The following is a 6,261-nucleotide window of genomic DNA, read 5'->3' on the forward strand; positions in this document are numbered from 1 at the left end:
GCTCCGGGTGTGCGGCATCATGTGGCTCCGAATCCCAGCGGGGAGTTCTTAGAAAGTCTTGGCGTTGAGTCTCCCTGGCCTACTTTGAGTTAATTTCCCTCTTCCTGAGCTGATCACTGTGGCCAGTAGAACAGACTATTCCAAGGGGTTAGGATGACGCCTGGGCTTATTCGGGGAGTTAGGGATAGAATGAGCTACACGGAAGCCATCTAGCTTGAAAATGAGGAAGAGATGTTCCCCTAAGGCAGAAGGGATACTGGAAAGTGGAACGGATTGGAAGCAGGGAAAAGTCCAGATGCCTGCCTCCAAGGTGCCAATGCCCACCACTACAAAATCCAAAGAAAACTGGTGACTTGATTTGTGGCCCAACATGTAGCGGACAGTTCTGCTAACGCCTGCAAACTAGCTACTAGATCATCATCACCAGCAAGACAAGCTGAGAGCAGAGTCTAGTGCCAGCACCTCTGCTTTCCCAGGGCAGCACGGTCAGTTTTGACTTTATGAAGCAAAATGTGATTTCTTCTTTCTTGGAATTTGGAGTGCTTTTTAAAAAACTTGCTGTTGGAAGGATTTAGAGTTAGGTAAGAAATTCCTGTTGATAAAACCAAGTGGACCCTGGCATGGAATTACTGGGTGAAGTTAAGATTGTTCTACCATGAACTGTGTCAAAAGTAGGGCCAATGAACTTGCTGATTTCCCAAGGGCAAGACTTAGAGTGAACAGCAAATAATCACATTTCTTTGAATGGCCAAGTCTCCTCACAACCATAGCATCTAAATAGTCCTTTAGTCTGTTATCTTATCTTTGAAAACCAGACTTGGAACTGCTATAAATTTCCTTGTAAAGCTCCCTCTTATAATTAACAGTATGATTGTGCAGCAAAAAGAGATTAAGATCTGGGATCAAAAGGTTTGACTTCAAGTCTCCAGCAGTCTTCTTTTTTGGCTTCATATGCATTTTATTTTAGATTTTATCAAGATATAATACTTGATATAGAACATTATGTTAGTTTCAGGTGCACAACATAATGTGAAATGGTCACCACAAGTCCAGTTAACATCCGTCACCACACATAGCTACAGAGGATTTTTACTGTGGTGAGAATTTTAAGATCTGCTCTCTTAGCCCCTTTTGAATACACATGTGTGCGTGCATGCTCAGACAGTCAGTCCTGTCCAACTCTTTGCGACTCTATGGACTGTAGCCTGCCAGGCTTCTCTGTCCAGGGAATTTTCCAGGCAAGGATGCTGGAGTGGGTTGCATTTCCTACTCCATTCAAACACACAACACCGTGTTATTAACTGTAGTCACCATGCTGTCCATCACCTCCTCATCCAATGTGCTTCTTGCCAGTTGCAAGGCTTTCTGTTCTGTGAACCTGTTTCCTTTTCTCTCAAATACCTATAGAATTCCTGCCCTATCTACCTCGCCAGATTTTTATGAGAAGCAAATATGATCATGTTCAGGAAGCCAATATTTAAACTATCAAGTGTTCTACTTTATTGTAAGGTAGACACGTGGAGTTATTCTATAATAAAACTGCTGCTTACAGAGCCACTCAACTTCAAACACATTCCTAGACTCTCCCCCAAGTGGGCGGCTATTCATATTTGAATATTTCATAAATGTGGATGGAAGTTTTTTGATGGCTTAGGCTGCCTTCCTTTGAGAGAAATTAAATCTTATTTTCTCCTTTAATATAATAATTATGACTTATTTAGTGGAATTTTTATTCCTTTGTAATTAATCTATTTTTCCTTCAGATTATGAAAGTATTTCTTGAGACGATATTTGTTTCATCTGTATGTCATTTCTGGCTGCCATTTTTTCCATCTTGGATCCCTTTTCACTTCCTTACCTTATGTCTAAACTCAGTTTCATGATTCCCACCTCAACCTCAAGCAAGAAATCACACACACACACACACACACACACACTCACACAAAGAAGAAGCATATAGGTTAAAAAAAAAAACAGGAAGAAAGTTAGGAAAAGTGCAAAATTCATGGGACTTGGAGAAGGATGTGGACATTAGTCCAAGCATTTGGACTGGGAGAAAAATTGCCATTAATTTTGGAATACAGTGAATTGAGGGGAGGAACAGAGGGTTCTAAGTCATTGCTTTAAAAACCTGGGTCTCATTTTTATAGCTTGTTTTTTTGGCTGCCCAAGTGTTTGGGAACTGCGCTCAGCTTAGGAGATATGGCTGTGCCACTTAGGGTCATTTAAGCAGTCTTTTGTAATTTTTCTGCACATGTCATTTTTGATCTTTGAGATAGGTTTTCAAAAAGTAATGTGGATGAAACTCACAAATGTAATACATCGCAAAAGAAGCCAGATACAAAAGGTCCATACTGTACAATTCCATCTTTTATAAACAAAGAAAACAGGCAAAATGATTGGATGATGTTAAAAGCTGGGCTTGAATAGTAATGAGAAGGGACACCGGTGGCTGTCTGGGTTTCTGCTAATGTTCTGCTTCTTGATATGGGTACTGGTTACAGGGTGTGATCAGTTTGTGAAAAATCACAGAACTGTGTACTTACAGTTTGGTATATTTGTTATACTTTAAAATTTTTTACATAGCATCAATTGCTTTAAGAAAATATCAAGTGACTTCCCTGGTGCGCCAGTAGTTAAGATTTCACCTTCCAATGCAGTGGGTGTAGGTTCAATCCCAGGTCAGGGAGCCAAGCTTCCACGTGTTTTATGACCAAAAAACCAAAATATAAAATAGAAGCGGTATTGTAAAAAATTCAATAAAGTGGTCCACATCAAAAAATCTTTAAAAAGAAAATAGAAAAAAAAAAAAAGAAGAAAAGAAAATAGCAAACACAGAGGTCTTGAACTTATTTTCTCCTGATTAGTGAAGTTGACTGGAGTGAAGAAGTAGGAAGTTTCTTGACATTCAGGCTTTTACTGCTCAGTTATTCATCATTTAATACATATTTATCTAAGAATGGGGTCAGGAACTAAAGGCAAAGAGCGGTCCTTGCTCTCACACAGAGTACAGTCTAGTTAGACAGGGAGGAGATAGATGTCAATCAAATAGTCATACAAATCAATTTGTAAGAGACAGAAAGGAGGGAGGAGGAACTATGGGGAAGTCCTCCTCTCTGAGACAAGAAGGGTGAGTAGATGAATAACTTAACTCTGGAGCACCAAGGAAGTCACTTGATATTTTCTTGGTAGATGAATAGAAAAGATTGGCTGTTAGGCGGTGTTTAAATGTTAGGCTTAATTGGACCACTAGAGGGCGACCACAGACAGGCATTTGAGGCAATTTCTAAACCGGTGGAGAACCGAGGCTGAAGTTCTCATAGCTTTTGTTCAACTCTCCGTGATAGTGTTAGGGAGCACAAATTATCTAACAGAAATTAATAATCAAGTGTCAATTTACATATGTCCATGTGGCCGTGTAGTCTTGCCTAACAATATAATACAGATTCCTACCAAGCACCTAATCGCCTTAAAAAAAAAAAAAAAAGGTAAAAAATAAAAAAGGGATGTTTAAAAGAGCCACCCCCAAGTCACAGATATGCTATTACTATTGCTTATTCATTAGCACCTTGAAGTCTCTCACATCTGCAGCATCCCAGGCCCCCACAGAAAGTACTTCACTGTATGATATTACCTGTTTTTCATTGAGGCAGCTAATGAGCTGGTAGAATTTTATGTGTTGCCTTCAGAGAAACAAAGGCAAAATAAGCAATAATTCACCACATCCAGTTAAATGATCAAGGGTGAAATCAAGGTTAAAACCAAGTCAGTACTAGTGTATCAATGAGTAGATCTCTTTAGCACCTAAGCATTCCAATAAGCATTTAAGGCATGGCTCTCTCTCCCTTAAAACTAATTTCTAGTGCAATTGAAAAAAAAATTTTTTTTAATTATTTAAAAATGAAAGCAAATCTCTCCTGGTGGCAGGTGAAGGCCTGTGTGGTCCAGACATTGCCCGTCTCCGGGACCCTTTTTCTCTCCTCCTTTTCTTACTTCTTCCCGGTCTCACTTGACTTGATTCCATGAAGTCAACAAGCATTTCACATTTTCCAGCACTTCTCTTTTGCATTTGCTGTTTCCTTTGTCTGAGATGTTCTGTTCCCATCATCACACAAGAAGCTTTTTGTTCTTCAAGTTCCAGCGAATTGTCACTTCCTAAAAAGACTTCCTAAACCATGCACTCCTGGCTGTCCCTTCCCATAGAACCTCGACCTTTAGCAGGGCACTTTGATGTCCCATATGCTGGTCCATATTTCCTAGCTGTGCTAGCAGCCAAATGTGGCCACGCATCTGGTTAATGGCTGTAGGTGGAAACGTTGTGTGAGTCTTCCTAGAAGCCTCCTTAAGAGGAAGCAGAGGGACTTCTCTGGCAGTCCAATGGTTAAAACTTCACCTTCTAATGATGGGGTGTGGGTTCAATCCCTGGTCAGGAAGCTGAGATCCCACATGTCTCATAGCCAAGAAACTACATCATAAAACAGAAACAATTTGTAACAAGCTCAGTAAAGACTTAAAAAAAAATACCCATATAAAAAAATCTTAAAAAAAAATGAAGCAAAGAAGTCCTTCTTATTTTCCTCTCTCCTGCTGTCTAGAACACCAGTATAATAACTGCAGCTTCTGGAAGCATCTTGGACTCTGAGGCAGCAGTGATGATGGGAAGAAGGGCAGAGAGGAACCTGGAAAACTAATGATACTGTGGGATGGGCGTAGGGTAGGAAGTCCCAGCCTCTAGGTATCTTTTATATGAGATAGAAACAAACTGCTTTACGCCACTGGTCCTTGTAGCTTTACTGCTGCATGCTCCACACCTCAATACTAATAAACACGCCACACCCGTCCCCAACACACCACCCTATTGTCTTCAGCGCCCTTTTACTACCTGGAATAGCTCATTCATCTGTGTTTACACATGAGAGCAGGGATCCGTTCTGTCTTATTCACGGCAGTAACCCCAGCATCTGCTGTAGTATTTCTGTTCCTTTCCAGAAATTCTTGGAATTTTGATATTTTTATGAATTCTGAGAAAATAATTTGAGAAAACAGAGGAAAATATTATCATTCTTCCTGCAAGAAATAAAGATTAATGAGCTGCATGGAGCTGTTACTGGTTTGAGGGAATCCACCAATATCAACAACTAGTGATGGCATGGCAGTCATGAAAAAAATCTGGGAAGTTTCCAGCAGTTGTGCTACTTCACTGGGCCGTAGCAGAGAGTTTTGCTCAAAGCCTTGAAGGGTGAAAGCCTCAAAAACAACCAGCAGAGGAAGCATACACGTTCAGATTCTGAACGTGGGAAAGATGGGAGCAATGAGCTCAGATCCAGACGATGTGGTTGGGGCTAATCAGTATGGTCTGCAAAATGATGTCCTCCTGACAGTTTTTAGAATCAGAAAAATTATAGTGCTGTTCACACTTTCTCCAGTGAAAAATTCTCTTTTGCAACAAGAATGGGGGGAAAAAACTTACAGGTTTTTTTGAATGGCGAAGCACCTTGAAGCACACACAAAAAATAATAATTGAGAGATTTTTAAAGACCCCGAATGAGAAAAATGATTTATGCCTACTGAAGTTGGGACACTTGTTTTCAAAGAGGAATATTATGAAATTGTGAGAGGAATATTAAATTGCTTGAAACTGGCTTGATTAGCAGTTGAAAAAGTAAGTAACCATGATGCAATTCTTCTACGCAAAAACAGAATTTTGCTTAAAAAAATTAGAATCAAATTGCTTAACGTAGGAAAAAAGATCTAATATCCCTCATTAAACATTTAAGCAATGTTAGCAGTTTATATGAGGTGGACAGCTTCTTTGCTTTGGCAAACAAGAACAAAATCACTTAGTTAGCAAAATCATTACTGGAAAGATTCTTATGAAGGAAAATATGCCTTATCAGAAGAAATGTGGAGAAGAGTAAATGTTTTTGTGGACATGAAATCTGAAACTGGTCTAAAATCTGAATTAGCAAAAATAATATAAACTTTAAGAATGAAATAAAAATCAGAGAAATACAATATTTTAATCATTTTAAAAAGGGATACAGTAGAAACTACCACAACATTGTAAAGCAACTATACTCCAATAAAAATTAATTTTAGAAAGGGAATGAATTTATAATAAACTACATGTATCTTAACAATCAGCTTGAAGACACCTCTAGACACATTGTCAACAATTCAACTATCAACACAAAATTAAAGAACAAGGCTTTCCCTGATGATCTAGTGGCTAAGACTGCACTCCCAACGCAGGGGGGCCAT

Source organism: Muntiacus reevesi, chromosome 3, assembly GCF_963930625.1.
Source record: "Muntiacus reevesi chromosome 3, mMunRee1.1, whole genome shotgun sequence".
NCBI lineage: Eukaryota > Metazoa > Chordata > Mammalia > Artiodactyla > Cervidae > Muntiacus > Muntiacus reevesi.